The sequence below is a fragment of the Terrapene carolina genome, unplaced genomic scaffold (assembly GCF_002925995.2).
Source record: "Terrapene carolina triunguis isolate 2854851 unplaced genomic scaffold, T_m_triunguis-2.0 Scaffold23, whole genome shotgun sequence".
In the NCBI taxonomy this organism is placed as follows: Eukaryota; Metazoa; Chordata; order Testudines; family Emydidae; genus Terrapene; species Terrapene triunguis.
The window spans coordinates 1,044,471-1,060,694 of record NW_020664374.1 but is presented as its reverse complement, the minus strand read 5'-3'; the positions used below and the strand labels follow the sequence as shown (position 1 = coordinate 1,060,694).

General features: G+C 43.0%; 1 protein-coding gene across 1 annotated transcript in view; it reads left to right on the top strand.

Annotated features, from left to right (window-relative positions):
• Nucleotides 1-16,224, top strand: part of LOC113406130 (gamma-aminobutyric acid receptor subunit beta-3) — a 152,630-nt gene that overhangs the window by 56,151 nt on the left and 80,255 nt on the right. The window lies entirely within an intron of this gene.

Here is a 16,224-nt window from a genome sequence, read left to right as displayed (position 1 = left end):
AGTCCCATTGAAGTCAATAGGACTTAAGCACATGGTTAAGAGCTTTGCTGAATGTTGGCCAAGATGATTTTTCATAAAGAGCAATGTAAAGAATAACACTTCTTAGACAGAGGTCTGCTCCAGCCTTTGAAGACAGCCTGGAAAACTGGCTTAGGCAGAGGCCCTATTCTAGTTTTGATAAACTAAGGTTAGCCTGGAAGCCTGGCAGAGGGCTGTGTAGTATTAGGGGCTGTGCCTTTAAGAACTGAGCTTCCCAGAGAGAGAGAGTCTGGGGCAGGGCACTGTGAAGCTGTTGCTGGTGTTATTATGCACAGCCACTTGTAACTGGATGCTGCATAAAGCCAGGGCTAGCTCTAGGCACCAGCAAAGCAAGCAGTTGCTTGGGGCAGCATATTTTCAGGGGCGCAAGAATCCAGCATGGGAGCTGAGAACCAACAGGGGGCCCTGGAAGCTGTAGTTCCTTGGTTAGCTCCCTGCCTATAGAGCCAGCCCTGGAGCAGGGAAAGAACTACATTTCCCAGCATTCCCTTGGCCGCTAGTAACAGGAAAGGGAGGGGGAAGTTGTATGGAACTGAAACCTGCAGCTTGCTGTGAATGATAGGGACAGAGCCAGCTCTAGGTTTTTTGCCATCCCCGGGCTCCCCCAGCCGTGGACTCTCCCCCGCCCACACCCCCTGCCGCCCCAGCTCCGGGCTCTCCCCCAAAGAAAGAATTGGGTGGACTAAATGGACAGGACAGTGCCCCTCTCTATCTGAAGCCTAGCAAGGGAGGTACATGGATCCCACTAAAATTTAAAATGAAAAGTAAGGGAGGGGAGGCTCTACTAGACTGGGCAGCTTTAGATACAGTACCAGGCACTTAGGAGGATTTCCACTTCTGAGCCATGGAAACAGAAATTGACTTTTCTTTTCCAGATTTAGCTAATATTCAGAAAGGGAATCTAGCACCTGCCTTCCAGATTTGAACACCCTCAAAATTCAGGAGTGCTCAAGCTCAATTTGGGCAGCTGTTACTTCATTTTTCCCAAATCAAATATACTGATCCACTGTAACTTGCTGTAGAAAAAGTAGAATAAATTGAGCAAGAAATGCTTCCCAGTGGTTATTAGGACTGGAATTGCTATTTTCAACAGCCATTGCCTTTTTTTTTTTTTAGTTTTAGTTTTATTTGTTTAAAAGGAAGACCGTGATATTGCATTGGCAAATTCCCCATAGAAACAAAGAATGGAACAAAAGAATAATAAAGGCACCTCAACTTTTCCTCATTTATGTAGGACAGTCTTATAATATGCATCCAGATATCCTTCAATCACACAAGCTGAAAATTGTTCCACTTCACTGCAGTTCTGTAACCATATGGGAACCAATCCTGTCTGTGTTCTGTGCACATCCAAAATTCCTGCTGAATGACCTGCCCTGGAAGCAAGTTACCAGTGACCCAGGGCTGGGGCATCAGGAGGGTGCAGTTGGGGCGGGGGGAGAGCCCAGGGCTGGGGTGGGGGGCAGGCAAAATTTTTTTTGCTTGGGGCACCAAAAAATCTAGAGCCAGCCCTGCATAAAGCAGAGCTCTTGCAAGCAGCACAAGCCCTGAGTCATCACTGAATGCCACAGGCTGCACCAGCCTGAAAAGATTTTCTTTAGCCTGCACAAAGGCTTGTTCTCTCTGTTGGGGGTTTTTCTTTAGTTGGCAGTTATATTGTTAGGAAGTGGCTATGGGAATTTTTGTTACTTAAGTTAGTCAGTTTCTTCAGGACCTACAATTAAAAGTAATATATTTACCCCCTAGATTCTTAATGCTCCTGAGTCTTTTACTGAGCCTTCTGTTTCACAGTATCTGAATCTACAACCCATAGTTCACATGCATCAGAGTCTAACAAATAGATTTCAGAATTTCTGGACAGTTTGTACCTAAAACAGCACTAGTGTTAGATTAGGGTATGCTAATTCCAAATATTTTGTTATGATGTGTCGCTGAAGTAGAAGATAACTAACTATAAATGAAATTCACCCCTGAGCACATTACCTATGTACAACTTAATCCCATTTAAGCACTGCTTTGAGTGTTTAAATAGGACTTGGCAGTGTTGCCAACTCTCAGAATTTAGTCAATCTTGTGATAGATGGTGCTTTTCTTAAAACCCTATGAGGTTAAATGAAAAATCTCAGTTTTGTTTTGTTAAGTAATTTTTTAGCTATCTTGTTTGTAGAGAAAAGCTTGAAGGTGTGAGATAAGAATACTCTAAAGGTTTTGAAACCAGAAAGTAAATGAAAATAACCCTACATTTATTATTTTGAAAACTCTCATAGGTTTTTAAAGCAGTCTTGTGGTTTTCAGGTCCCGATTCATCATTTTCAGTGCTTCAGGTTGGCAATGCTGCTTAGGTGGAACATTGGCCTTCTGCTGACTCTTTGCACAGGGGCAAATGTAACTTTATCTTTGGGTCCAATCCAATCATTTTCTTTGTACCCTCAGCTCTTGTTGACTTTGCTGGATTGGGACCTTTAGATGCTGCATCAGACAGTTGTCAGGTGTTTGTACAAAAACATGACTTATTTTCCAACTTGGGCTTTGTAATTCTGAATAGGAAATTATATCTGTTTATGAAAAAACTTCCCTGAAGTACATAGCTGTGGATCGGTTATAAATAAGCTTCATTTCTGTTTTTCTTCAGGCAATATTTAAGTCGTAACCAGAGTTGATCCTCTTATCTTTAATGTACTTTGAGATCCTTGGATGAAAAGTACTAAATATTATTTATTAGCAGCATCTCACTCAAAGTATCCATTATATTAAAATTCTTTTTCACTTGGGTTTTTGGTGATATTGCAAAGCAATTGAGTTTCAGTTTTGTAATGTATTATGATATATAATGTAACAGAATACTTCAATGTACTGTGTTTGTAGCTTTGTAGTTCAAACATAATCGTCTGTATATAATTAATTCTGAAAAATATATCTTCATCTGATTCTGAATACTCTTTTACTTTACATCACTTTTATCAGTTTCACAGAATACATTGTTGCTTCTTTTTGGGGGGGTCTTATATATTTCTTTCAATTACATAATTTCTATAAGAATTATTCCTTTTATATTATCTTAATATAGTTAGCTTTAATGGGAAAGTTAAAATATTTGTTTTAGATAGGTTAGTTCTGAACTGGGCATCATTAAAAGGTTCTCTCTTACCTTTTAAGTGACATATAAAGTATTACTAGTTATAATAGTATTCCCCATTGTGGACCAGGTTCTGAACCCTGCACTGATGTGTGCTTACTCACACGATCAGTCCCGCTGAAGTCAATACTCCCCAATCTGAGTAAGGGTTTCAGAATCTAGCCTTATGAGTATTGTTAATATGTCCTCAAACATCTCAAGAATCTTTCTTACTGGTAAAAAGGCATGAGATTACTTTACAACTCAGCCACATTTATTTCCTCAGAACAGAAAACTTAAAAAAATATCAGAGAAGTCACCTGCATCCCACCACCTAGATCTGAGATAGGAAGATCTCTGAATACATTTCATAGCCATGCTATAAAATAGAACTAGTTGAAAATTTTCTGACAGAACAGTTTTCTGCCCCAAAAAAATGCTAATTTGACAAAATCAAAACATTTCACAGGAATATACGTATTTTGTCAAAATTTTTGAAGAAAAATATTGAAATGTTTCAATAATGAATTTATTCCGAATTTTTGTTTCACAAGAAATTTTGACTGTTCATTCTGATTTGGGATTAAAGGAAATTTTGAAATGATGGAATTTCCCTTGGGATGGAAATTCAAAGTTTCAACCATCTCTATTGTAGCAGTCATGTTACAGACCCTGGAATCATGCTATGTCAGGATAATCTCCCATTGGGGAAAGGGAGTGGGTGCAAACCGACTGAATAGCTGGCATTTCAGGCTTAAGTAATAAAAATGAATTGCCCTCTGGCCCCCCTTCAATTCTTCTTTGCATCTGCTATCTAAATAATAGCTCTGAAAAAGTGGGGAAAGATAGAAGGAATATGTGGATCTGCAGAGGTAGTATATTCAAAGAACTATGATTTTAAATAAATAGTTTTCTTTTCTTCATCTTGAAATTGTCTTTGCAGATCCCTAGTGTAGTAGATTAGCAAGCAGTAGGCCACCCACGAGAAAGGCTGAGGAGTGCTCAGTTGAACAAAGATGAAAGACTGTGCTGCCAAAGTGAACCTTTGATCTGGTCCCATCAAGAGGACAGTATTGAGTAAATGTGTGGATCAAATTCCAGCCTTACAAATCTCTGGAATTCACCAAATTGCAAACACCTGGAAGATAATAAGTAACAGTCAGCATGGATTTGTCAAGAACAAATCATGTCAAACCAACCTAATAGCTTTCTTTGACAGGGCTTGTGGATGGGGGAAAGTTGTAGTTGCAGTATATCTTGTCTTTAGTAAGACTTTTGATACTGTCTCGCATGATCTTCTCATAAACAAACTAGGGAAATACAACCTAGATGGAGCTACTATACAGTGGTTGCATAACTGGTGGGAAAACCATTCTCAGAGAGTAGTTATCAGTGGTTTATAGTCAAGCTGGAAGGGCATATCAAGTGGGGTCCCACAGGGATCAGTTCTGGGTCTGGTTCTGTTCAATATCTTCATCAATGATTTAGACAATGGCACACTTATAAAGTGTGCGGACGATACCAAGTTGGGAGAGTTGCAAGTGCTTTGGAGGATAGGATTAAAATTCAGAATGATCTGGACAAACTGGAGAACTGGTCTGAAGCAAATAGGATGAAATTCAATAAGGACAAATGCAAAATACACCACTTAAGAAGGAACAATCAGTTGCACACATACAAAATGGAAAATGACTGCCTAGGAAGGAGTACTACAGAAAGGGATCTGGGGGTCATAGTGGACCACAAGCTAAATATGAGTCAACAGAGTAACACACTTGCAAAAAGAGCAAACATCATTCTGGGAGGTATTAGCAGGAGTGTTGTAAGCAAGACACGAGAAGTAATTCTCTCGTTCTGCTCCATGCTGATTAGGTCTCAACTGGAGTATTGTGTCCAGTTCTGGGCGCCTCAATTCAGGAAATGTGGACAAATTGGAGAAAGTCCAAAGAAGAGCAACAAAAATGGTTAAAGGTCTAGAAAACATGACCTATGAGGGAAGACTGAAAAAATTGGGTTTGTTTAGTCTGGAAAGGAGAAGACTGAGAGGGGACATGATAACAGTTTTCAAGTACATAAAAGTTGTTACAAGGAGAAGGGAGAAAAATTGTTCTTAACTGCTGAGGATAGGACAAGAAGCAATGGGCTTAAATTGCAGCAAGGGAGGTTTAGGTTGGTGTGACCGGGGTCCCAGTGGGGGCCAGTTGTGGTTACTCAATTAGGGTGAACTGCAAAGAATGGGGCAGACAATCCCCAAAAAGCTGGTGGATATTCCAATACTTAGATTTACCAAGCCAGCATAAACCAGCTTCTTTATTACTGGTTATTCAGAAGTCCAAACAACACAGTTCCCTTAAAGTGATCCAGCGTCAGGCCTCCATCTGGGTATCTAAGTCAAATATGATGATTTCTGCAAATGTTATTTCATCATATAAAATAAAAGGTTCTATCAATTCCAAAGGATCAGACACATTACCTCCCAGGTTATTGAATATTCCAGATCTTACCCAAATATACGCTACAGCCAATTCTTATTAACTAAACTAAAATTTATTAAAAAACAAAAGAGAGAGAATACGGTTAAAAGATCAATATACATACAGACATGAGTTCAATTCACTGAGGTTCAGTTTCATAGCAGAGATGGTGAGCTTTGTAGTTACAAAGAGTTCTTTTAGAAATAGTTTATAGGCTATAGTTCAGTCCAAATATCATATTCAGGGTGTACCAGCATAACGGGGACCTCAGTCTTGCGACTCAAACTTCCCCCAATGAAGCTTAAGCAGATCTGAGATGACAGAATCAGGATCCAAGGAACTTTTATACAATTTTATGTTCTCTTTGACAAGTTGGAGTTCCTCAGGGAACAAAAGGTAATTATGATGACTTTGAAGGAGGTCCATTACCAGAACTTAGCTATACAAATTAACATAAGGCAATTGGCTTGTTCCTCCACCATTCCCAGCTGATTTGCTATACATTTCAAAGAGAGAGGAATATAGAGATATCATGTGTTTACAGTTCATTTAAATGCTAGGATGTTCTTTTGATCTCTGAATTATCAGAATACAGCGTAGATAGGGACAGTTGATTACATTGGGGACCCTATCCATCTACGTGTAAATAGGCAAAACCACAAACATTATCTCCCCACATGTCTTTAAGGGTCGAATTTGAGTAGTTTATTTTGCAGGCTGTTTAACCCTTTCTAGCCATGAATCACAGTTGGACATTAGGAAAAACTTCCTAACTGTCAGGGTGGTAAAGCACTGGAATAAATTGCCTAGGGAGGTTATGGAATCTCCATCATTGGAGATTTTAAAGAGCAGGTTAGACAAACACCTGTCAGGGATGGTCTAGATAATATTTAGTTCTCCCTTGAGTGCAGGGGACTGGGCTAGATGACCTCGTGAGGTCCGTTCCAGTCCTATGATTCTCTGATAGACTGAAGTGCCCAAGGGGCTTGTCTGTGACTCCATGTTAAGGCTGATACAGTGTCTGAGGAGTTCACACTTGTTATGAGAAATTTAAGTATAGAACTCGCAGCCAGGTTGGGGTCTGTGCCCTGATTTCTAACAGTCTCCCCAAAAGTTGGCACTCACACTCATGAGCCATTCAAGACAGCTTGACAATTATCAGTAGGGAACCCAGCACTGTCTGTACCAGAGGTAGGTTGGCATAGTTACATCTCTCAGGAGTAGCTACATCAGGGCCCTTTTGACATTGTTTGTGAAGCCTAGGTTCAACAGGTAAAGTATGGGTTTGGAGGAGGAAAAAATGGCAAAGGAATAGTTTAGTATAATGATAGAACCACCTTAGGCAGGCACGTCAGATGATGATGTTGCAACACCATTTTATCTTTGAAAGACAGTATGTGGGGTCTCTACCCTCCTAGCTTGAATCTCAGGTAGGCTATAGCAGCTCTACACTACTTTGGGATCCCCTCCATGCTAGGAGAATCCTCCATCAGCTGCTTAAACCAGTGTTATGGTTGTTTTGCAGAAGCAGTTATGGTGTGGCCAAAGCTCTGTCCCAACGTATTCTTTGTTTTATTGTCTTTTTGTCTATCTAATCCAGGGGTCGTCAACCTTTCAGAAGTGGTGTGCCGAGTCTTCATTTATTCACTCTAATTTAAGGTTTCGCGTGCCAGTAATACATTTTAACATTTTAGAAGGTCTCTTTCTATAAGTCTATAATATATAACTAAACTATTGTTGTATGTAAAGTAACTAAGGTTTTTAAAATGTTTAAGAAGCTTCTTTTAAAATTAAATTAAAATGCAGACCCCCCCGGACCGGTGGCCAGGACAGGGGCAGTGTGAGTGCCACTGAAAATCAGCTCGTGTGCCGCCTTTGGCACATGTGCCATAGGTTGCCTACCTCTGATCTAATCTGTCTAATTGGTCACATTGGTATAAACCAGAGCATGACACTGGCAGATCATTCTCTGTGAGGACATCATAGCTTATGGAATTTGTACCCTCCATTCCCCTTGATCTGTAACAGTTCAAATCTGATGACCTTCAGGGCATGCTACAAACCTCAACTATTTTCCAGAAAGTTGAAAATGGGCAAGAAAGTTAAGTATTGGTGGGAGTGGGAGAACCACATTTTAAGTTGCATGGCTCACTGGTGGTGAATTATACTGTACTTAAGATGTATTTTTAAGTTTTATGCCCAGGTAACTGAGAGTTTGGATAAAGATATCCTTTTTAGCCTTTCTATGGGCTAATCAATAAATATATTCCTAACTGATAATCCCCTAAATTTGTGTAAATTCCTAGCCTAGATTTTTAGTTAGACATATTGACAAATTTATTTTTACTACTTTTCTACTCACTTTGTCTGATGTTTAACTTATTGTTTCTGGAATTATTAGGGAGGAAGAAATCTAATGTAGTCACCCTTGAAACATACTACTGGTCCGCAGATATAAATCAGAGCAGACTTTTGAGGCCAAAACCTTAATTAGGGATTAATCAAATATAGGGAAGTTCTGGGCTACAGCAGGGAGAAAGAGAGGCAAAGGAGCCTCTAAGGGCTAGTCTACATTACCCGCCCGGATTGGTGGGTAGAAATTGATCTCTCGGGGATCGATTTATCGCGTCTCATCTAGACGGATAAATCGATCCCCGAATCGACGCGCTTACTCCCACCTCGTCAGGAGGAGTAAGCGCCGTTGATGGGGGAGCCGCGGCGGTCCATTTGCCGTCGTCCTCACAGTGGGGTAAGTCGAATAGGATACGCCGAATTCAGCTACGCTATTCGACCCCCCCCTTAGTGTAGACCTAGCCTAAGATAGCACTATGCAATAAGATGATTCCCCCTTGCAACCAGGTGACTGTCCAAGGGCCAGCTCTATGGCTAGATTCCAAGTTTCATCAAAAATTTCTAACCAGCTGTACTGAAGAGTGAAACCTCATTCCTCAATGGGGATCTGCTCGATCACTGTGTTACTCCAGTTTTATGCTGGTGTAACTAGGCTTACATTAATGTAGTTAAAACTCCAGTAACGAAGTGGTGAATTGGACCCTAGGAAAACTAGATCCTTCTCTACTGAATATTGATTCCAGCAGCGAGACTCTAGGTTTACACTGTTTAACAGAGAGCGGAATGTGGCCTAGAGGCTCCAGAAAGATCATTTCAGGTAATAGGAGAGACTAGGAAGAAGCAACTTTAACCACAGGGAGAATATAATCCTTGTAAAAACTAGAAATATCTGCTGTAGATTTAAGATACAAAAGTATCAATTTATGTTTAACATACAAAAGTATCATCTAGTCTAAACCCTAGTTGTAACTTATTTTTTGTTTCTTTAATTTGCTTTTAATAATGACACATCAGGCACCATTAAAAAAATAATACTTTGTCATCTCCAACACAGAGCAATGCCTATTTAAAACACTGGAGATTTGAAGGAAGAATACTTCTCATGTATGAAATCTATTATTTATTTTTGTCGGTTCTACTCAAACTCTTTGCATGATTACAGTTAGTTAACAAAGAGAAGAGTATGACCTGAGCTCCAGTTTGGAAGGCAGTATTAGGTGCACTCCAATAAATCTTCATGTACTTCATTTGACTCTGGCCCTGTTCCCCAGGTGAGTGTCTCGGGCCTCAGACTTAGTTAGTAATAGCTGCTGCAAAATGACTTATCCCCAATGATAGTTGGAGCTACTGGAATATGAGAGCTATATTTTTTTAATCACACTTGGTGGCTGGGGTAATATTCCCTTCTTTATTTTATAATGTGTACAAGTATTGGACAGAAACTTTTTAGTATGTGTACATGTGGCATATTTGTCATTGGCACAGCACATACCCTCTATGGACAAGGTTTAATTCCAGTTTGATTTGATTACCCCCTTGTTTGAGTTGATAACTTTCCCAAATTTTTTAAGGGACAAAATTGGAGGCAGAGTAATTAAACCAGAATAAAGTTACTTTTATTCCAAAATAGAGTGTCTACATAGAGACTTATACTAGTCTCGCTATAGCAGAGTATTTACTCCAGTATAGCTATGCTGGGAAACTTCTCAGTGTAGACAAGCCCTTAGACTGTAGTAATGGGGAATGTTATGGATTAGTTCACTGATATTTGAAAAACTGACTGGGAGTAGAGAAACCAGAAAGCAAGTCTCCTGTTCCAAACAATGAGCTGAAATCTGAGAAAGACCCATGCTTAGCTGCTTTTCTGAGCCAGGGCACTTTCCTGAATCTGGGCATAAGAGATCCTGTAATGGACAACCTTCTGAGAACAATAAGTTTATCCCTTCGGTTGAATATCAGTGTTAATGTGAAACATCCCTTGATTCTGACAAAAAATAAGAATTCTGCAAAACAAAGTATTGAAATTTGAAGAATATATAACACAATGCATGGTATATGGTGCGTCTCATTCTAGCTTTACTTACACTGTTTAATAAAGTAGGCTATAAGGATATACAGTATGTGTGTCTCAGAACTGTGCATGGGAGCCCTCTCTCCAAGCATTAGGACCCATGCATCACCACCTACATCCCCAACCCATGTGAGCTTCAGGGAAGGAAAATATTACAGGGAGGTGCCAGCCCCATGAGCCAAAAGAAACTGAAGCCAGTTGGAGCAGAGCCAGAAGCACCCTCAGCAGGTTCTGACACTGCTGATGTGAACAGACTTCTTTCCACAGTTTCACATTCAATGTTTTCCCCCTGTGCTTGATTGGCTCTTTGTCCCAACCACCCTCCCCGCTTCCTCTCTCACAGTCTATTCACCTAAACCTCACTCCACCTACCACCTATTCTTATCTACTTCGTTCCCTCCCGCCCTCCCCTCCTCTGCTCTGTCCCCCTGCACCTCCCTCCTTTCACTGATCCCATTTCCTTTCCTTTGTTGTTCTGTTTAGCAATATTGCCAATCTCAAACATTCAGAAATTATGACACTGGGCTAGAAATCAAGTGGCTTTTTACAAACAAACAAAATTATACATGGATGGCACGTGAACCGCCTGTTTGGGGAGGCTAGCCTCCAACCCCACCCCTTCTGCCTGAGGTCCCATCCCTCCTCTGCCCCCTCCCTCTCCCCCTCCCCTTTCACCTCCCCTCCCCCGCTGGAGCCCTGAGCACCCCACCGCAGCCGCCGGCCCCCCCATACCCCAGAGTGTGCCCTAGCCCCAGAGCACTGGGTGCCGCGGCCTCAGCACCCTCAGCCCCAGAGCTCCCAGCCCCAGAGCATTGGATGGCCCCAACACCAGCCGCAGCTGCCCTCAGTCCTGGGCCACAGGCCAGCCCACCCTAGCCCCAGCCTACTTCAGGGAAGAGGAGCAGTCTGCCTGGGCTGGGGCCACAGGGGAAGTGGTGTGAAGCATGAGGGGGCCTCATGGGTGGGGCCACGCCTGGCTATTTGGGGACGCTCAGCCTCCCCTGGCCTGTGATACCTGCCCCGCCACATGCAAATATTGGGTTTTTTTTGGGGGGGTGGGGGGGTTTGCCTTCTGGTTTCTGAGTCTTTGGGGTGCACTCGTGTCATATTTTCAAGCTTTTCTCTGCAGCCATGAGGGCTAGAAACATGCTTTCGTTTTTAATTAAAGCTGAGATTCTCATGTTTTCTCGTAATTCCAGGAGCTGGACTTCAAGAAATACATTAAATATCATGAGACCCACGATAAAATCACAAGAGTTGACAACACTGTGTATGGCCAGCCCTCTCCTACAATCCCTCCCCCAAAAATATATATGAATAAATTATGACACTAACGTGACATTTGCTGCCATCATGTTATTCACTCTGCTTGTGTGTTCTATTGAAATTGTAAGCTCTTCAGGGCAGGAATTGTCTGCTACTCTGTGTACCTAGCACAATAGGGCCTATTCTCAGTCATTCCCTAGGTGCTACCTTAATACAAATCAATAAAATGATAATTAATAATGTGTTATGAATACTGTGGTGATGAATCAATGTCATGCAGTTCTCAACATATTGCAATGATTTTATTTTGCAAGGGAGTAGAGCGGCTAAAAGAGGAGGAACAATAGAACAATTTACTTAAATTTATTATAATATTGTATAGGGATTTTAGCCCTTGTGAGAGATTAGGCTTCAAATGAATTTACAGCCATGTATTTTAAAAAAATTAGTTTTAATGTTAAAATATCATTGATTTGTGTTCACCCAGTATTGCAGTGTAATTGGTTTTTTTAAAAAAAGAGTATTTAGTAATTTAGATAAATAAGCAACATAGGAATAAAATATTATAGTTTAAGTGAAGGAACATATATTTTAATAATACTCAGCATTAATATCAGATAAAATATCAACATCAAACCTATGTACATATTCATAAGGAGTGGGTATGCCTGTTGTACTTAAAAATTGTCTGAGTATAGTGGAAGAGTGATGCTTTCATCTGAACAATTCATTGTTTCTTGAAAACTAAAAATAGCTTCTTATTCAGATAGATTATCTAGCTATGTCTCAAAGAAACCATTTTTCTCTATCATTGTACATATGTAAGCATACATTCTGTCAGACGCTGGCTTCAGGCTGAAGAGCACAATTGTATTTTTGTTAAATTAACAGTTTAAGATCAGGATGTTTCACCTTTGATTACTGTGAAGACACATGCACCTCTATTATCACCTAACCTGCATGTCGACGTAATATATACTGTGCTCATACCGCATTATGGAAGGGAGGCAAAGAGATTCTTAGGGTTTGTCTATACAGTGTGCCATAATGAGTCAGAGGACTGTGATTTGTAAAGCAGACTAACGTACTGTGCCCTGGCTGCCCCGTGTAGACCCTGCTGACACACTGTAAAAGGTACCAAGTTCTCATTAACTCTATGTACCTTCTAGAGTGTGCCAGCAGGGCCTACACATGGCAGTTAGAGCACAATACATTAGAGCGTTTTACAGATCACTCCCTTCTAGTGCACTTTGCCTGTGCCATGTAGACATACCCTAAGTGAATAGTTGAAATGACATTTATAAAGTGCATCCTTTTATGTGGACTGTGTATGGCCCTGAAAAGGGGAGTGGGGAGGGAACACCATGCAGCCCTGCTCTGCCCCCAGCTCTGCTCCAGTCCCAGATCCACTCTACCCCCATCCTCTGCTCCCAGCCCAGCTCTGCCCTCATTCCCTCTCTGCCCCCAGGCCAGCTCCACCTCTAGCCCCAGATCCTCCCCAGTTCTGCCCCCAGCTCTGCTGTCAGCCCAAACTCCTCTGCTGAGGAAGCCGTGGCTGTGCAGTCATGGACGGGGGGAGCACGGACAGACTCCATTACTGGTAAGGGGGGGTGTGACAGGAAAAGTTTGTGCACCACTGTTCTAAGGGTCATAGCTGTAGGCAGGAGGTAAAGTTGTTTGGATAACCGTGCACTTCAGTACTTTCAAATGTTTGGGTTTCTCTTAAGTTTAACATTAACTCTGAAATTCCTTTCTATCTAATGACTGTTTTTCTTTCATAACTGCAATCTTTGTCAGGATCATTACCTTTAAGTTACTGATTTGTGTTCCCAACTTTGATTCCAGCTTAATAAAGTTTTTCTTCCCCTCCCTGGGAATTGCTCATGCTCTCATGCCTCCCTACCCACTTCCTGAAGCGCTTCATAGGCGCCGACTCCATGGGTGCTCCAAGGCTGTAGCCACCAGCAGACAAGCTCCCCCCCCAGTACCTCCTTCCCGCTGGTGGCCCCGCCAATCAACTCCTCTCCCTCCCTCCCAGAGCCTCCTGCACACTGCAGAACAGCTGTTCAGTGGCATACAAGAGGGGCTGGGAGGGAGGGGAAGGAGTGGGTATGGGGCGTGCTCAGGAGAGGGGATGGGAAGAGACAAGGAAGAGGCAGGGCGGAGGTGGAGCGGGGGCAGGAAGAGGCGGGTCGGGGTAGGGCCTTGGGGAAGGGGTGGAGTGGGGGCGGGAATGGGGGCAGAGCATGGGCGGGAAGAGGCAGGGCAGGAGTGGGGGCTTGGTGGAAGGGATGGAGTTGGGGCAGGTCTGAGGCAGGGGTCGAGCACCCCCGGGTAGAGGGGAAGTCAGTGCCTATGGGCAGCTTTATCCAGTTCTGCAGCTTCCTCATGCTCTCTGTCTCCATACATTGATTTCTGCTCTCCCTACCTGAGGCCCTTCAAAAGTATACAGGTGTGACACGTGGGGGTGCTTTTTGGTGAATGTTAATATAGGGCTGGATCTGTCACTATTGTGGTGTCTGTCCCATAAATAGGGGTACATATTTCACCCTAGAGGTATCACTGTGTAACAGAGTCTTCACACCTCGGGAAAGAGAAAGGAAGACCTTCCTAAGAGCTTTTCTATACAAACACTTCGTTTGCATCAAGATGGAGATAATTCTACCTCACACTAGCTTGCCACCCATTAACTGTCCATGTGGACCGCGCTACCATGCATTAAAAGTTTACTAGTACACACTGTTTTACTCCCCTGTTTCAAATCAGGGTAGATCAAAATGTACTAAAAAACTTTTGGTGTGTAGCAGCAGGGTCCACACAGTATGTGGCAAGCCAGTGCAAGACAGATTTACACCCCACCTTGCCATGAACTAAGTGTTCATATAGACAAGCCCCAATAGATGCCTAATAGCTTATACTTAAGGGTTGTTAAGAGATAATGATAGAACAAGTACCCTGAGTAGCTCCCAGGGAGTACCCAAACCAGTTTGAATAGGGTGGTTCAGACTGGGAGAACCTGACCGAGGCTAGGTCTACACTGCAGAGTTAAGTCGACTTAAGTTACATTGATGATCATAATTACATTGCTTCTGCATGTTCACACAATGCTTCTTGTGTCGGCCAAGCACATCCATAGTTGGTGCTCTAGCACTGACAGAGAGAGCAGTGCACCGCGGGTAAGGTATCCCACTCAGCAATTTGCCACCTTCTGCCACTAGGAGTTCTGGGAATGGAACACAGTGCATCATGGGGGCGGGCTCTCCATCCCCTGATGCAGTTTTCTCCATCCCATCATTCCATGGCCTTCCGACCATGTTTCGTGCCATTTTTCAACTGCCCCTGTAAATTGTGCATCTGCCATCTGTCTGAAAGCATGGATCCTACACTGCTCTCCAGTATTGTGGTGAGCATTATGTACACAACATGGCTGATCCTGCAGTATTTCATGAGCTACAATTCTGACAATGAATCTGTGGTGCCTACTCTGCTGTGGGTCATGGAAAGAAGCAATTCAAGATTGATGTTGACATTCATAGAGCAGCTGCACACAGTGTACCGGAGCTGTTGGGCTTGGGAAACAAGCACTGAGTGGTGGGATTGCATTGCTATGCAGGTGTGGGATGATGAGCAGTGGCTGCAGAACTTCGGGATGTTCAAAGCCACTGTCCTGGAACTGTCTGCAGAGCTCGCCCTTGCACTGCAGCACAAAGACACCAAAATGAGAGCTGCCTTCACAGAGGAGAAGCGAGTGGCAATCGCTGTGTGAAAGCTGGCAACTCCAGACTGCTACTGGTCAGTCGTGAATCAGTTTGGAGTTGGGAAGTCACTGTGGGGGTTGCGGTGATGCAAGTGTGCAGGGCCATTAATTGCCTCCTGCTACGAAGGACTGTGATTCTGGGCAATGTGCGGGAAATAGTGGATGGCTTTGCAGCAATGGGATTCTCTAATTGTGGTGGGGCAATAGATGGCACACATATCCCCATTTTGGCCCCAGACCACCTTGTGATGGAGTACATCAACAAAAAAGGCTACTTCTCTATGGTATTGCTGGCGCTGGTGGATCACCAGGGTCTTTTCACTGACATCAAAGTGGGGTGGATAGAGAAGGTGCGTGATGCACACATCTTCAGGAACACTGGCCTGTATAGAGAACTGCAAGCAGGGACTTTCTTTCCAGACCAGAAGATTCCAACAGGGTATGTGGAAATGCAAATAGTGATCCTGGCAGACACATTCTACCCTTTACTTCCATGGCTCATGAAGATAATCGAGGATGCAAGGGTGCATCTCCTGCATGCATGCAGCTTCAGACTGGATCCATATGCTGCTCACCTGTGTCCTGATTTGGTTCCTGCAGAAGAAATTGCCAGTTGGCGTGGCACAGTTTCCTACGGGGGGAGGGGAAGAAACAAAGCAGCTCTGCCGAGGAACCTTCGGGAGAGGATTGCAGAGTACCTCCAAGAAACATTCCTAGAGATCTCTATGGAGGATTCTCGGGACATCCCAGTGTGCATTCACACACTTTTCCACAGGGTCCACACTGCATAGCTGCACAGGGAAATGAGAAGCAGATGCAAACAGTCCTAGAGTTGTTAATTACTATCCCTTATCCCACTTCTACCACGTAATGAAATAAAGGAGAGCTCTACCTCATGTAATTGCGCAGTATCAAAGCAAAATGAGTACTTACCAGAGCTCCCCTCTCCTGTTTCAGGCATGCCAGAGCTGGAGTACTAGGACTGGCTAGATCCCTCAAGAGTCAAAAAGAGGTCCTGGCTTGCCACGCCACCGGACGACCCTGTTGCCTGTCCCCCATCCTCCTCCAACTCCACTTCCTCTTCCACCACTTCGTCCACAAGGCTCATGGAGGGGGAGTCGCCACCAAGGATGGCGTGCAGCTTCTTGTA